The following is a 16,184-nucleotide window of genomic DNA, read 5'->3' as shown; positions in this document are numbered from 1 at the left end:
GATTTGTTGAGCGGATTTATTGCATTCTACAGAATAGGAGGAGTGGCGTTTATTGCGTTTTGGGAAAAAATGGAGAAAAGATGACAGAATACCATGGCGGATATTGGATTTTGCGTAAAATTAAGAATTTACTTTTTAATACTGACCAGGGGCCTCATTTATAAGACTGTGCATAAGATCCTTACTAAAAGTCTACGTAAGCACAAAAGCCACAAATGTAATGCGCGAAAAAATATTAAGAAAAAGCAATGTTCCCTTTATAAATCACAGATCACCTGCAAGTGTGCATACATGAATCATCCTCGTATACCGCAATGCAAACCCATTCTCCCAAAAAGTTCGTTTTTTTATAGATCACAACCTGCGTGGAACTAAAAAAAAAAAACCTTTGCGTGGATCTGGCGTACGCACGTTTCCAGACCCGTTTTGTGCATACGCACGCTTTATAAATGGGGCCCCTGATACAATAGCCTACTAATTAAGGCGGTAACTCGTTTTTTTTAAATGTCGTTTATTGCGTTTTGGAACCAAACTCTTCATATGTTTGTGTTATATGATTGGTGGGACGTCTATAGAAAAACTGAAAGCAAATAGTATGGTTAAATAAACTACATTTTTAAATGACATATGAAGGTCTATAATACATGATAACAAACATCTATATATCTCTCAAGGTTATTATTCAGTAATCAAAATGCTTTATTTTTTACACTTTATTCATTTCATTGGTATTTAACAAATTTTATTGTCTTTTAGCTGCAAAACCCTCTAAGTGCATGAAACTTTTTTTCCAAAAACCTCCACTTAAAAAAATCATTAATTAATAAAAATAATTGCATTAGCAGGCACAACGTTTGTACATACCTAACTCACATATAAGTATGAAATGTATAGTTTGTAATGCACTGTCATTGAATAACAGCGTCTGCAAAATGCATAAATATAAATGCAAAATAAGTTCATTTATATGTGACACAGCTAATATAGTCTCTGTTTACAGATGCAAACAAACCGCTAGCAAAAAGCCAAGGGAATGTAAACAAAGCAGATGCAGCTAATCGCCGTGGATGACAGGTGTGCTAGATAACAACTCGCTGAACAACACAGACACCAACAACTTGTAAATGAAATACTCATCACTTCACCCAGAACATAACCAACACGCAAATCAATGGAATCGGCTGACCGTTGGCTACATGTTTGGAATAACGAAAAATTTCTGCAAGGTCATTGGCTGACAGTGGAAAGATAAAATTATAGGGGGCTTGTATCAAAACGTTGCCACAGTGGGCTTCACTGTTTGATTATTTTGGTATTATTCAACCATATGGGTGATTCTCGCGAAATTGGACTAATGAGGTTTCATGAAACATTTTGATAAAAAAAGTAAATGCAAAGTAAGAGTATCAAAATAAGAAGCATACAGTTACAAACATCTCTTCATGTACTATTTTGCACAGATTTCAAATGACATCATACAAACCAATTTTGTTGTTTTTTTCCACTTCCAACTTTTTCATTACCGCAACATGACTGGATTTTGGTTCTTTGACATGGAAATATTTATAATTAAAAAATCTAAAAAATAAAAAGCTTCAGTGCATGTTATACTATAAACATTTACAGTAAAGAAACATGTGGTATTTGGTGATCATTGGAGACAATATAAGGAATATAAATGTGTCCAGACCAATTTTCTCATCCTCCGCAACAATTTTCAATCATTGTTTAAGCCCTCAAAAAAATAGTTGGAAGGGACATAATTGACTGTGACACTCAAGATGGCTACCAGGTAAGCAGTTCTTATTTCTTCTCTCCAGATAAAAGTTGAAATTTTGTTTGTCATAGTACCTAGACAACTTTTTAGTTCTCATTACCGAAACATGACTTTGTAAATGCATATATTTAATGTAATATCGTGTTGCGGTAATGATAATTTTTGATAATGATAATCTAAAAAATTTAAATAATTCTATAGGAAATCTTTTTTAAATTTAAAAATAATGGTTATAGTTAATCTTATATGTGCAAAAAAATTGGCTTCAAGGGCTTTTTAAAAATTCTGATGCTGGACACCATCTGAATATGGATTTCGTGAGAATCACCCATATACGTTTCTTGGATGGATATGCTCATTTTAAAACGCATCGGGCCCATCCGCGTGGACAGGTTTTGACCAATGCAGGTGGTCATCTTAATACCATTGTTACCCTGCCCCTTCCTCTTTGGCCCTGACCTTCCCGCTACTTATTAAACATCTGGCCGAACATCAATTCTAATCGAATTTGCTGCACACTTGAAGCCTCAGGCTCAACATTTTATACCCAAAGACAGTGTAATATTCAAATCATACAAGCGAGGGAAAAAGAGAGAAGTAATAGCCTCCATTAGAGGATAGCACAACACAGAGAAAGACCAACTAATTACAGTTATGCGCTTATGCAAGAGATGCCCTCTGAATTCTTATCACATCCTGCTTGCCCATTGACATTCAGCAGTCGGCCGAGGCCCGAGCTCCACGTCCAGCAGGAAGTACAGAGAGTGTGAGCATTGACGACTAAGAATGATCACCACAGATGTACTGATATCAAGCCACAGAGGACGTATGTTGAAATCATAATTTCCACCTGTGAAACATTTCTGCACCCGGGACAATTGCAAACATTTATTCACAAATGTTCTTTTCTGTAGCATGACGCACTTAGTCAAGATACGTCCTTGATTTAGCGTTACAGACCTCATGCACGGATACGGCAGACGGGTCTCTGGGGGTGAGTTTACAGGTCTCAGACATAAGGTGCTTCTGGTTCAATCAATGATGAGCACAAGGCCATCATGAATCATTGAGGGTAAAGCAAGGCCCGGGTGTCTCGAAGACAACAAACAAGATTTTTACACACGGTCTCGCACAAGCCACATCTGCCAATGGTGCTCATGAACACTTGTTAAAAAATGCTAAGGTCATTTTTGTGATTTATTTTTTTCTATATAAAAATCACATAATGTAAATATATACATAACCTTGATCTTTTTAATATTTACATGGTCATGTCAAAGATTGACATCAATGTGAAATCAATGAGTGAAATGATCCCGATCTCAATATTACATTTTGAGACTTTAGGCTGGATTTCACAGACAGGGTTACATATGTGAGTATGTAAACAGGTCTTCTTTTAAGTAAGCATTGTAGCAAACACTGTGAAATAATTTGTGAAAACAGTAAAGGTCATGGCAGTGAGGCATCAAAACAGTGGTAAATATCTCTATTAAAATATGGAGGGAGTCTGCAGCCGAGATAATTGCTCCATTTGATTTCTAAGCTGATGCCAACAGAGGTCCAAATGCTACATTGCGTAATAAATTAAAGGTTTCTAATTATTAACATTTAAATCACCATATGTCGGCATATACGCGGCTTGGCTCCGATCCCATTTTCCTTACTGCTTCAAGGGTAGCTACGCAGGTGTAGTTATCTCACACTTTCGTAAACCTCGCTCATTTGTATGCATATACCTCCTTGCGGGATCAGATAAGCCTGAATTTGAAAGGGTAAAATAAAAGGGGATTAAAATAACACATACTGGCAAAGGCTGTGAGAAAGCTCTGAATACTCCACTGGCCCAGAACCAGTCAAATGAGTCAGAGTCAGTCATTAAAGCTTATCCCTGGAAATCTCGAATCCTTTCCTGCGTCAATATTAGCTGGGATTGGGGCAGCACGGTACCTGTGGGAATAGGGCGGCATGGAAATCATTAGTAGAGACTGAGACTGGATTAATTTTACTGTATGTAATTAAAGCGGTTGCAGGCCACTTGTTTCCGATGAACATTGACTCGCACTGATGAAATGTTTGTCACTGGGAATGTAAATTGTCATTGAGATATTTGCACACTGAATTGTGATTGGTGAAATCATACTTGAATTCTTATTAACAATCTGTATACATTTCACTTTATTACATTTTTCTTACCCAAAACTTCAATGGCAACTTTCACAGACAAAAGCACTATTCGGACAGGATTAGTTTTCCAGATGATGTTTGAGTTCCAACGTGTCCCCCATAACGTCTGTGATTTTATGTGCCAATTCAGACCAGGACCAAAATTCAAATGCTATTCCAGAGGTGGGAGTGTCGGCATTAGTGGGCGTTGCAGAAGATCGAAATTGATCGGGTCATATAAAAAAAGGTCCAGATTCTATTAGTGTAGGGGCGTGTTTGTTTAGGTGATTTCAAATATGAACATTGGCTTCCATGCACACCGCCTTTAAATTTTAATTATTGCAGAACATGTAACTTATGAATTTAATGAAAAGTTTTTTACCTGTGCATGAGCATGAAGTGTTTTGTTGTAGATAGATATTAAAGGTAATGCTTCAATTAAAGGACTGTGTTAAAAGTGTCTGCTGTAGCTAAATTAACAAACTATTAATAAACCTACGGTATGTCGCCAAGCCATAAGAGTTATAAATTAATTTTTAATTAGGAGATTAGCTTTGACAAATGGCTTAAATACACTGTATACACAAAACCATATTCGCACTGCTGCGGCAGGCCACCTTATGTCCTGAATTTCAGAGTGAGAAAGTTGGCAACCTTTACCTCAGGTACAGTGCTGTTGCAGTTGCTGTGAAATTCACTACGTAATTCTTTTTTCTACTACATTGACTACGCCAAAAGGTAAGATATTAAACATCTTAACCAACACTTGAACCCAGAAATCCAGATTTTCCATTTAAAAAAGGCTTCAATATCAAAACGGCGTAGATAATAATGTTCTCAAACAAACAGGATGCCAGGCCATGAAGCGATCAGACATCAATATTAGCACAGCAAGAGATGCATTAAGCATCGTGGTTTTTGCCTGAAGCTAAAAACGTCTGTGTGGCTGTGTAGAGAAAGCAGGCGGCTATTTTCAGACACTAATATTCAGACACATACAGGTAGTTGCTCTCTCTATCTTTCCCAGGAGCTACGCTGAGAGCTGTCCGTAAACACGGTAGGGCACGCCGGCTGAAAAAAACCTGAATGATAGCAGACCTGCCATCCCTCCAAAAGAGGGAAGTATCATGGGTAGAAAATGGGCGACCTCTCTGCTGTCTTCACCATGGGAACTATTATCAGACCTGGTCATGCTGTGCCATTTCCAAATAAATAAATCACCTTCAAGCCTTTGGCAGAAAAATTAATCACCTGTAGCACACACACAGACACTCACCCAGCCGTCATCAAACCCCATTAACTCTCACATAAAAAACAAGATTAAGAGCAGAATATTCCAACATTTTCCGAAGAAAGATGCGAGTGCTGCTCGGCTGTGCAAAATGTGCCTGATGCTGGCGTGCTGTGGGTGGTTGCCAGAGCTGCTGTTTTAGTGTTTAAAGTAGCTTCTGGTACACAGCTATGCTGTTGCTATGGCGGATGTTCTGGTTTATTGCTTATTGACTGTTTTAATGTACGGCACAACAAAATTTTCTTGTAAAACATGCTGCATCGCTTTCGGTTCAGGTCTTTTGCACAGTACAGTATGTGCTTAGTTAAATATAGAGTTAAATATAGAAATATATATCTAAAATGAGCATACATTAACCAATGTCTATTGCATATGCAGATTGATATCTAAAAGGGGCCATGTCACAAGACTTTTTTAAGATGCCAAATAAATCTTTGTTGTCCCCAGAGTACATATATATAAATATAAATAATTTATTATAGCATGTTAAAATTGCCACTTTGTAGATGTGTGCAAAAATGTGGCGTTTTGGGTGTGTCCTTTAAAATGCAAATGAGCAGATGAAGTGCAAACACTGATCATAATGATGGTGGTTTGTTGAAATTGAAACTCAATTGTGCTGTGATATATTCTCTCTCTCTCTCTCTCTCTCTCTCTCTCTCTCCCTGCACTAAATGGCAGTGCTGTGATTGGATAGGGCAGATTAAGGGCGGTATTATTATAATAAGAGCTCCTTATGACATCATAAGGAGAGCCAAATTTCAACTACCTATTTTTTCATGTGCTTGTAGAGAATGATTTACCAAAACTAAGTTACTGGGTTGATCTTTTTCACATTTTCTAGGTTGATATACGGAGGCCGAGAGAGGACATGCACTATTATTATTTTTGCTTGCTTGTTTTCTCGTGATCACGACTTAATTTCTCGTTATCTCAAGATAACAAAAGTTGTTTTCTCGTGATCTCGAAATAACAAAAGTTGTTTTCTAGTGATCACGACTTAATTTTCTCATGATCTAGAGAAAACAAAAGTTGTTATCTCATTATCCTGACATGATAATCCAAATGTCAATGTAATTTGCTTGTCTAATATACAGTACAGCTGCTATGAGATTATTTTCAGGATTTCTAGATTAACTATTTAGAGGTATGCGTTTAAGTAAAATTAGCATTTTTGTTTCATTCTGTCAACTACTGACAACATTTCTGCCAAATTTCTGATAAAAATAATGTTTTTATTTGCATTTATTTACAGAAAATTGAAATGAGGAAAAATAGTCAAAATAACAAAAAAGATAGTGTTTTTAGATCTTGAAATCTGCAAATCATTATTTTTTATGTTTTTACATGTAAAAACATCTCCATTTTGGCAGGCAGGAAAAAATATGAAATGAATGACACCAGAATAAGTTTCAAGGCAAAAGAGTTGACTGTGCAATTTAATTCAAAAGGTACATAGCAAAATTTAATAGATTAAACATAACAGATCATTATAATGCCCCCGGGTGCTTTTAACGTGTATCGATAAAGGACAGGTCATCTTTCTGACCTGCAGTATCATGATATCTACAACTACCTCATCAACTTTCCCCCGTCCTACTCCGGAGACTCTTTAAAAGCCTATAAAGCCTGGAGGGGTACAAAGGGACGCAATCTAATTTGATGAATATTCAACTTCGGATTCTGTCTGAATCGACCCTAGCTGTCCTTGCTTGTAGGTTGCCAGCATAGCTAAGGTTATATCACTGTGTGAGTACAGCATACATTATAAATGTCATGAAATCTTAACCCATTTAATCCCAAATGCACCCTGACATAAAAATATCCAAACGATTGATCCTTGCAATAATTAATATTTCTTTGTTTTTTACATTTTTTGAATGTAAAAAAATTGTGTTTATGTTCAGTGGGATATAAACCTAGTTAAAGGCTACACATTTTAAACTCCATGTCATTTTATGGTCACTATTAGAAATATAAAAAAGAAAAATAGTAAGGTCTAAAGAGTTTGATATTAAATTATTGTTTAACCACTATTAATAGCATTGCTACAAAGCGCTCTCCTTATTGCCTGCCAAAATGGCAGAGTTAGGCTGTGTGACGTCAACCACAGGAGCTCAAAAAAGTAAATATTTAATGGAATTACATGTGTCTTGGCATGCACTCAATCTTTTACATTGCTGTGTGACTTTATTGTCACTCCTGAGGTGCTACTTTTGTAATTCTTAATGGTCTTTTAATTTGGTCTGTGGCTGTATTTACAATATATAAATTTTTTTAAAATATTTACAATTACTTAGGGCTTTGAATTCAGTAAATTGCTGGAACAATATTATTAAGAAGGAATGTTTTGCTGGTTTTAGAGTAATTTTGGTCACCAGCTGATTAACCTGAAAGACCAAATGGGTTGTCAAAACCATCTAGGCTGAAGGCCAGATCGGAAAAAATGTCCCCTTATGAGGGCCAAAAACTTTATCATGCTGACATTAACCATACAAACTAAAATACAACTAGGCCACAAACTGCTCATAAGCAGGGCCAGACAGAATCTGCAAACTTTTTTGCTTTTTCTGTGGAATTATTTGGGAAATATCTGTGGAATGATTTTAAATGTTTTTTTAAAAATTACAGAATTTAAGCTGTAAATATTACAAAATTGCATCTAAAAAAATTACTTTTTAAAGGCTTACAAATGAAAATGAATACACCAAATCAATGAGTCTTCTGAATTAAACAGGACCAACAACCAGATAACGTGCATATCAAGACAGAATTATTATTATTGTTTATATTGTTTTAGTCTAGGACTAGTCTAATCCCTGTCCGGTAAAAAGCCCCTACATTAAACACAACAAGAGCATTCGTCTTGTAAACGGATTTGAAATGATCATGTGCTGACAGTCGCACGTCACATAGACGACAGGGTCAAGTGAGATCTGCTTAACTCAGCTGTAAGTTTTATTTCATATCAAATGGTTTGTGCTCTCTATCATTAAAATGGTCAAAGCAAACAGCACACGCAGGGTTAATGTACTTAATGTCAATGATGGCTCACAAATGCGAGGGATAGGGTATGTATGTGTGCTTGTTGTCAATTACGTTTACTGGTGACAAACATGCTCAAGCGTGGGGTATGTGTGCTTGTCATTGACGGACATTGAATTCTGTAGAGTTTTCCGCGGAAATCTGTGTGCGCGGATTCCGTTTGGGCCTGCTCATAAGTAAAGAACTGAATTTACTTACTCGAATAAGTCCTCTTAAAATGAACACAGTAATAAACGAAACCATTAACCTTTCTTTGCAAATAAACACTAATGAGTACAGTCAATTAGCTAAGAAAATGGCCTAAATTTGATTTTGGTTGGGACGTAAATAATATCATTATTTTAATCTTAGGTGTCATATTTATTAAGGTTACACATTTGTTACAAAAACAACAAATATAGAAAAGTCCTATTTATTTATTTATTTTTACTTTTTTGTGATGCCAGTGAAAATTCTGGGCAAGTAAAATACTGAACCATCAGATTTCCTCCAAATCTGCTCCAGCAGAAAAAAATATAACACATTATACTTATTGTGCAGCCATCCCAAAAAAATACTACTGTAGCAATAATTTTATTGTTTGTGCTTTCTTTTTCTGAGCGGACTACAGGTATGCAGTTAAACTACGTACAGCAGCTCAGTGTGCACTATTACAAGTTTGCAACTCGAGTTAATATGGGATTGCCATGGAAAACACTGTACCTGAATCATTATGTGAAACAACATGTCCTGCATTTTGTGCATAAAACTTGTTTAAGGGCCGATCTCATTTCTCTGTCTTACCCCTTCCCCTTTGTCTTCGTCTTCCCCTTGCCCATCGAAACCGAGTGAAGGGGAAGGTGATCCTGTTTTCACAGAGATACCTGAGATCAGGAGGGTTCAGAAAACCTATCATTGATATGCTTGAGATATGAGTAAAGACATTTTCACCAGGTTCCACAAGGTGGAATTTCACCATGAACATGCGACCTGATTTGGTGCACGTGTCTAACAGAATAGACTAACAGAAAACCAACTTAGCTTAGACCGGCAATATTTATTGCAGGGTTTGTTCAAATCCCCTACTATAAGTATGAACAATAATAATAATGACACTTGCGATTGCATGCTTCACTAATTACACTCTTTAACTATGACACATTGACTTTCTCTCCCTCCGGATGCCAAATCAATACATGCATTGTCACAATGTACTTTACAGTATATCCATATACACTGCAGTCTGCAATAAAAATTCAATTTGATTTACTTTCACTGTGCTTAGGGGAAGTTTTGCTGTGGTTCAGGTACAATGCAGATGAAGAGGAGGCCAAGCCCCCTTAAGGTCCGTTCTATATTTAGCTTTACACATCACCCGGCTGTATACACATGAATGGCATGCCACAAGCAAATCAAACGCACCATTTGTTTTGAGGGAAAACAGCATGGATTTTGATTTGACAGGGATTTATGGCGCGCAGTCACAGGGAACAGTAAAAATGGCTATGCTGGCAGTCAGTCTGCTTGATAGGCTTCTTTGCAAAGACAGTGCTTGTATTTTTAGTACAGTGAAATGGTGGAGAATGCATATTGTCCACTGGCTCAGCTAAAATACTGCCACCTTTCCCAGCATCTGCATCTGCCTTACCAGAGAAAAGCCAGTAGAGAATGTTGTGCACCTAAAGTTATTAAGACCACAGTTTTTAATGTTATAGAGATCGTATATAAAGATTTCTGAGTCTCTTTATTAGAATACAACCAGAATATATTAAAAATATAAGCTAAAGTGTGAAGTATTTAGTGTGACAATTGAGGAATAGCGAGAACCTGCAGGCTCTTTTTAACCTAAATGAAAAGAAATCCTAATTTCTCATTCAATGACTTCAGTCTCCTCATAGTGCCAAGAGAGGTCACACTAAATATAGTCTTTTGCCAGGAGCAATTTTGTTTTGAAAATACATATTTCCTGTATTTTCTGTTTGTATCTTAATAAAGCAAAGCCCTTTCACAGAGAGATTACGGGGAAAAAATTATTTGCCGGAATCTGTGCGTGCATTCACACACATACCGTAAAAATCCCGTAAAGACACGTGACGTATTTTTTTCCACAGCCGTGATTTTTATCACATAAATATGGATGCTCATTAAAACCTAAAACATCAATGCTTGGGGTGGCCTTAGACTTTCGTACGGTCCTCTGTGTGTGTTATTCAACACATGGTGTTTTTAAAGTTAAATACATAAATAATACAAAATTAAAAGTTATGCAAAATGTTAATGTCACAGGGTGACGACTTGTCAGGGCGGAACCAAAAATTGAGGAAGTTGGTTCCGCCCGGATGTTTCCGCCCCGACCGGAAAAATGGAAACACCGGACATCCGGCAGCGTTGCGAAGGCTGTAATCAGCGGATTGAGCACAGCTGTGGCTAGTTAACGAGATCGCCGGGTAATTGGATAATGGGAGCGTAAGGAGAAGTACAAAAAGCACAGTTAGATGACAGTTGGAGGTCGAAGTGTGTGCTGAGGAACGGAGCTGTGCTCATTGCTAGACGTGGTGGCTGGATATATTTCTCTCTCTTTCCCTCTTCTCTCGTTGCAGTTACGGTGGACCGGCTGGATTTAAGGAACAAACCCTATGGGTGAAAAAGGAACTACGGTCCAACTAGTAATTTGAACGGAGAAAAACGAGAAGCGATTTGATCGCACTGCACAACGTACACAAAGGCTATCCGCTGTGAGTATGCCCATGGTGTAGTGTAACTAGCGGAAACTTGCATGTTGTGATTCGTTGAAGTCCTCCAGGAGTAGGAAGGCGGCCCTACCCCTATCAGTAGCGTGGTGGGCGAGCCGCCAGCAGCATATATATTTCATACAGCCACCGCAACGCGACTCTGGTCTGGTCGTTTCTGCCACCGCCTCTACGTTAGCCCCAAGCACAGTGGAAGAGACCGGGCGTTTCCCCTCGTGGTGTTGCACTTGCAGTGTGGTGAGTGAGATTTTACATATTATAAGCTTTTTCACGATAGAGTGGTGCTGTGTATTTGCCGTGGGTTGCCGTGTGTCTTGTCAGAGGAACCCCGCACCATCCATTCTCTCCCTTGGAAGGAGGACGCCGGGGCCAACGACCGTAGACCTTATTGCCATCATACGCGGTGTGCTGTTCAAGAGAGTGAAGAGACGCAGGCCAAGTACTGTGGAGGACTGTGAGTATTATAGTGAAAGCAATTGTGGTGTAAACTTACCTGTGTGTGTGTCATCGCAGAGTCGGAGGCGAACGGGTCCGCTGCCCCCGGGTCCCTACGAAAGGGCGCCCTTATCTGGGATTTGATCAGCCTACGGACAGTGGCGATAAGGCAGCGCTCGACCCGGCGAGGTGGTGTGTGACCTTCGCCCCCCTGCTGACCTACAGAAGGAACGACCGTGAGTAACATAGTAAAAGCAATTGTGGTATAAGCTTACCTGTGTGTGTGTCATCGCAGAGTCGGAGGCGAACGGGTCCGCTGCCCCCGGGTCCCTACGAAAGGGCGCCCCTATCCGGAATTCGATCGGCCCACGGACCGTGGGGATAGGGCGGCGCTCGACCCGGCGAGGTGGTGTGTGGCCTTCGCCCCCCTGCTGACCAACAGTAAAGAGCCGACTGTGAACGTGATACTTACCCCGAGAGCTGTAAGCAGCGGAGCTGGTGAGAACCATTCAAAGACCAATAACAGTGTTTCTGTGTCCTAGCGATCACCTGTGGAGAGAGAAAGGAAAACGAGAGAGAGTCAGTAAAGAGCCGACTGTGAACGTGATACTTACCCCGAGAGCTGTAAGCAGCGGAGCTGGTGAGAACCATCCAAAGACCAATAACAGTGTTTCTGTGTCCTAGCGATCACCTGTGGAGAGAGAAAGGAAAACGAGAGAGAGTCAGTAAAGAGCCGACTGTGAACGTGATACTTACCCCGAGAGCTGTAAGCAGCGGAGCTGGTGAGAACCCTTCAAAGACCAATAACAGTGTTTCTGTGTCCTAGCGACCACCTGTGGAGAGAGAAAGGAAAACGAGAGAGAGTCAGTAAAGAGCCGACTGTGAACGTGATACTTACCCCGAGAGCTGTAAGCAGCGGAGCTGGTGAGAACCATTCAAAGACCAATAACAGTGTTTCTGTGTCCTAGCGATCACCTGTGGAGAGAGAAAGGAAAACGAGAGAGAGTCAGTAAAGAGCCGACGGTGAACGTGATACGTACCCAGAGAGCTGTAAGCAGCGGAGCTGGTGAGAACCATTCAAAAGCCAATAACAGTGTTTCTGTGTCCTAGCGATCACCTGTGGAGAGAGAGAAGAAGACAAGAGTGAGTCATTGAGGAATCGACGGTGAACGTGATACTTACCCAGGAAGCTGTAAGCAGGGAGCCGGTGAGACCCCTTTCAAAGTCAGTAACAGTGTCTTTGTTGTCCTAGTGGCCGCCTGTGGAAAGAGAAGAAGGCGAGAGTAAGCCATTGGGCACGGACAGTGGAGAAACCCCTAACAGCCACACCAGAAGTTGTCTGCCTCCAGGAAGAGAAGAAGGAGGGCGCCACGGCCAGCAGGGTCCAGGCGGGAGCCTGACGTTTCCCTTTTCCCCCGTTGATGGTGGTTGGCACCCCCGTTTTTCCCATCCCTGTCACCCGTGGCTGTAGTCTCCCTGGAGGGAGTAGAAGAAGCCATTAGTTTTAAAATTCCCCTTTCCCCGAAAGTTCCCCCCATCCTTTTAAGTATTTAAGATTTCAATAAAGCTTGTTTTAAATTTTACTTACCTGTTTCCGTGTTTGTCTGGTCATTGGGTCGGCTTTGGGGACCTCCTCGAGGTGGGAGTTGAGAAGGGGCGTGGCTTTAGCCAAACACAGCCAGCCCCTAGTGGTGACAGATTTTGGCGTAGTCGGCAGGGTCCCACCTCGAGTTGAGTAACCAAGGTCACCCAATGACTGACAACGCGGGGCCAGCGGCCCCACCCCGTGCCACACCCGTTATCATGGGCAGTCCATGGGTCCAGAGATACGGAGGAGCCGAGTCGGAGGTACGCCTGACCGAATGGAAGGCCCAGCTGGAGTACTTGGCCGACCTGCAGGGCCTTAGCGCCGCCCAGCGGCTTCAATTTGTGTTAAACTCCTTAGAAGGAGAAGCACGGCGAGAAGTACAAGCCGCCCCCGAAGCGACTAGAGCCACCGCCCAGACTGTGTTCCAGTTCCTCACTGAACAATATGGTGACCATACCCCCGTAGCTGTCCTCCGCTCACAATTTTTTAATTGCAAACAAGGCCCCCGACAACCTATTCGAGCTTTTGCCCTCAGGCTGCGGGAGCAGTTCACTCGCCTGCAAGCCCGACGAGACCATGGGCTAGGAGATGGAGAAGCCTTGTTACGCGACCAGTTCCTCCTGGGGATGAAAGAAGGCCCCGTGAGACAAAGTCTGAGGGTCCAGTTCCGGAGGGACCCCGGGCTGACTTTCGAAGATCTAAAGAAGGAGGCGCTAGCCCTGGAGGGGGACGAGGCCGAAGTAACCGAAGCCCCCGTATGTGCAGCCGTAAGTGGAAACACAGCGGCGCCACCTGAACACGCAGACTGGAAACAAGCCCTGCGGGTGGAATTGTTGAAAGATGTCCGAGAGCAGATGTCGGAGCTATCTAAGACCCTCTTGGGGGAACTTCGCCAAAGTAGGGCGCGGGAGGAACCGAGGCCGGCACCCCGAGAGCGAGTCTACTCTGAGAGGGGCCGAGAGCCACCGGGACGCCCGAATCGTTGAACCGGCCCCGCTTCGAGTGGGATGACCAAGGGCGGCCAATCTGTAATCGGTGTGGAGAACCGGGGCATTACAGTCGCCAGTGTGGGCCTCGCAGGGCATCAGAAGGGGGTTTTTAAGGCGACCGGCCACAGTGGGTCGTGTGGCCGGGACCCCCAGAGAAGACCCTGGAAGACGCGAGGATGCTAGAGACCAGATGGTTGGACACAGCCCTGTGGCGGAGGTGAAGGTATGTGGCAAGACAATACAGTGCCTAGTAGATACGGGCTCGCAAGTGACATTGTTTGCGGAAAGTCTCTCGCAGGAAGTATTTGGGAAGCAGAGTGCCCAAGGAGGGGAGGCCCCCTGGCTGACGTTGCGGGGCGCCAACGGCCTAGAGATCCCTTATATTGGCTATCGGTTGACGGACTTAGAAGTTCATGGGGTGATAGTTCCCCAAAAAGGAGTGATTATCGTGGAGGACAGATGTCTGGGTGCCCATCGAGCCCTGTTAGGGATGAACGTCCTCTCCGAATGCTGGGAAGAGTTATTTCGGGCTAAGCCCGGCCCTAGGATCCCCCCTGTCGAGAGGCCCCTATGGGAGCAAGTAGTAGCCGACTGTCGTCGGGTCCAGATGACCCAGGTCCGCAGAGGCCGGGAAGAGGTAGGAAGGGTGATGTGTCGATTCGCTCTGTCGATTCCTCCTAGGAGTGAGGCCATGGTGTGGGTGAGAGTAGCCCCCCGAGGAGTTGGCCCCGAAGAATGGGTGTTGGTTGAACCTCACGCCGATTGCCCCCAAGTGGAAGTAGCCCGAGGCCTAGCGGCGGTCCGTCGGGGGAGGGTCCCTGTGAAGGTCCGAAACGACCACCCCTACCCAGTATACTTACACCGACACCAGCGGCTGGCCCGATTAACGGGGGTCGCGCCCCACCAGGTGAGAGAGGAGAGGGACGTTAGGTTCCGTCAGGTGTGCCCCAATGTCATCGAGGTGGCCCTGACCCAGATGGAAGCCCCTCCGAACAACAGAAGGAGGGACGTGCCGAAGCACTTGGCAGGCGAGTCCCTGCAAGGGGAAGAGTTGGAACAGGCGCAGACACAAAGACTCCAAGCCCTCCTTCAAAAATGGCAACATGTATTCGCAAGACACGAGGAAGATTATGGGTGTACGAAAGTGGTAGAACACCATATACCGACTGGAGATGCAGGGCCCAGTAGAGAGAGGTACCGGCCGATTCCACCCACCTTGTATGCAGAGGTACGCTCGCTACTGCAGGGCATGCTGGAGCGAGGAGTCGTCCGGGAAAGCAGTAGCCCCTGGGCAGCCCCCATCGTACTTGTGCAGAAAAAGTCAGGAGCTTGGAGGTTTTGCGTGGACTATCGGAAGCTTAACCTGGTGACCAAGAAAGACGCGTTTCCCTTGCCCCGGATTGAAGACTCCCTTGCCGGTCTCACACGATCCGCTTGGTACTCCACCTTGGATCTGGCCAGTGGATATTGGCAGGTGCCAGTGGCCGAGGCCGATAGAGAGAAGACCACCTTTACGACCCCGTTCGGACTATTCCAGTGGGAACGGATGCCCTTCGGGCTCTGTAACGCTCCGGCCACGTTCCAACGCCTCATGCAGCGCTGTCTTGGAGGTCAGTTAATGGAGTCAGTCTTGGTATATTTGGATGATGTAATTGTGTATTCCCCAGATTTCGATTCACACCTCCGACACCTCGAAGAGGTTTTCCAGGCGATGGAGAAATATGGGCTGAAGTTACAACCCGACAAGTGCCATCTGTTGCGGCGGAAAGTCCAGTTCCTGGGCCATGTGGTCAGCGCTGCTGGGGTGGCCGTAGACCCTGGGAAGGTCTCCGCGGTGAGAGACTGGAGTGCACCAAAGACTGTGAGGCAAGTGCGGTCATTTCTGGGATTTGTGGGATACTACAGACGGTTTATAAAAGATTTCTCAAAGATTGCCAAACCCCTTAACCAGCTACTGGTCGGCACAGGGCGAAACCGGGGGCGGGGGTCACCCTCTATTGATTGGGACGAGTCCTGTGAAGGGGCATTTCAGAGGTTAAAACAGGAGTTGTTACAGGCTCCTATCTTGGCCTATGCAGACTTTACCCAGCCATTTCTTTTGTATACAGACGCTAGCAACCTGGGGCTGGGAGCAGTCTTGGCCCAACGACAAGCGGGTACCGAA

The 16,184-nt window shown here is 43.1% G+C and overlaps 1 protein-coding gene across 3 annotated transcripts in view; it reads right to left on the bottom strand.

The window, feature by feature from the left end:
* grik4 (glutamate receptor, ionotropic, kainate 4) overlaps positions 1 to 16,184 on the bottom strand; it is a 548,585-nt gene that overhangs the window by 479,651 nt on the left and 52,750 nt on the right. The window lies entirely within an intron of this gene.

The sequence above is a fragment of the Misgurnus anguillicaudatus genome, chromosome 24 (genome assembly GCF_027580225.2).
Source record: "Misgurnus anguillicaudatus chromosome 24, ASM2758022v2, whole genome shotgun sequence".
NCBI classification, from domain to species: Eukaryota; Metazoa; Chordata; class Actinopteri; order Cypriniformes; family Cobitidae; genus Misgurnus; species Misgurnus anguillicaudatus.
Note: the sequence above shows the minus strand (reverse complement) of the source record. Positions and strands in the feature narration are given on the sequence as shown.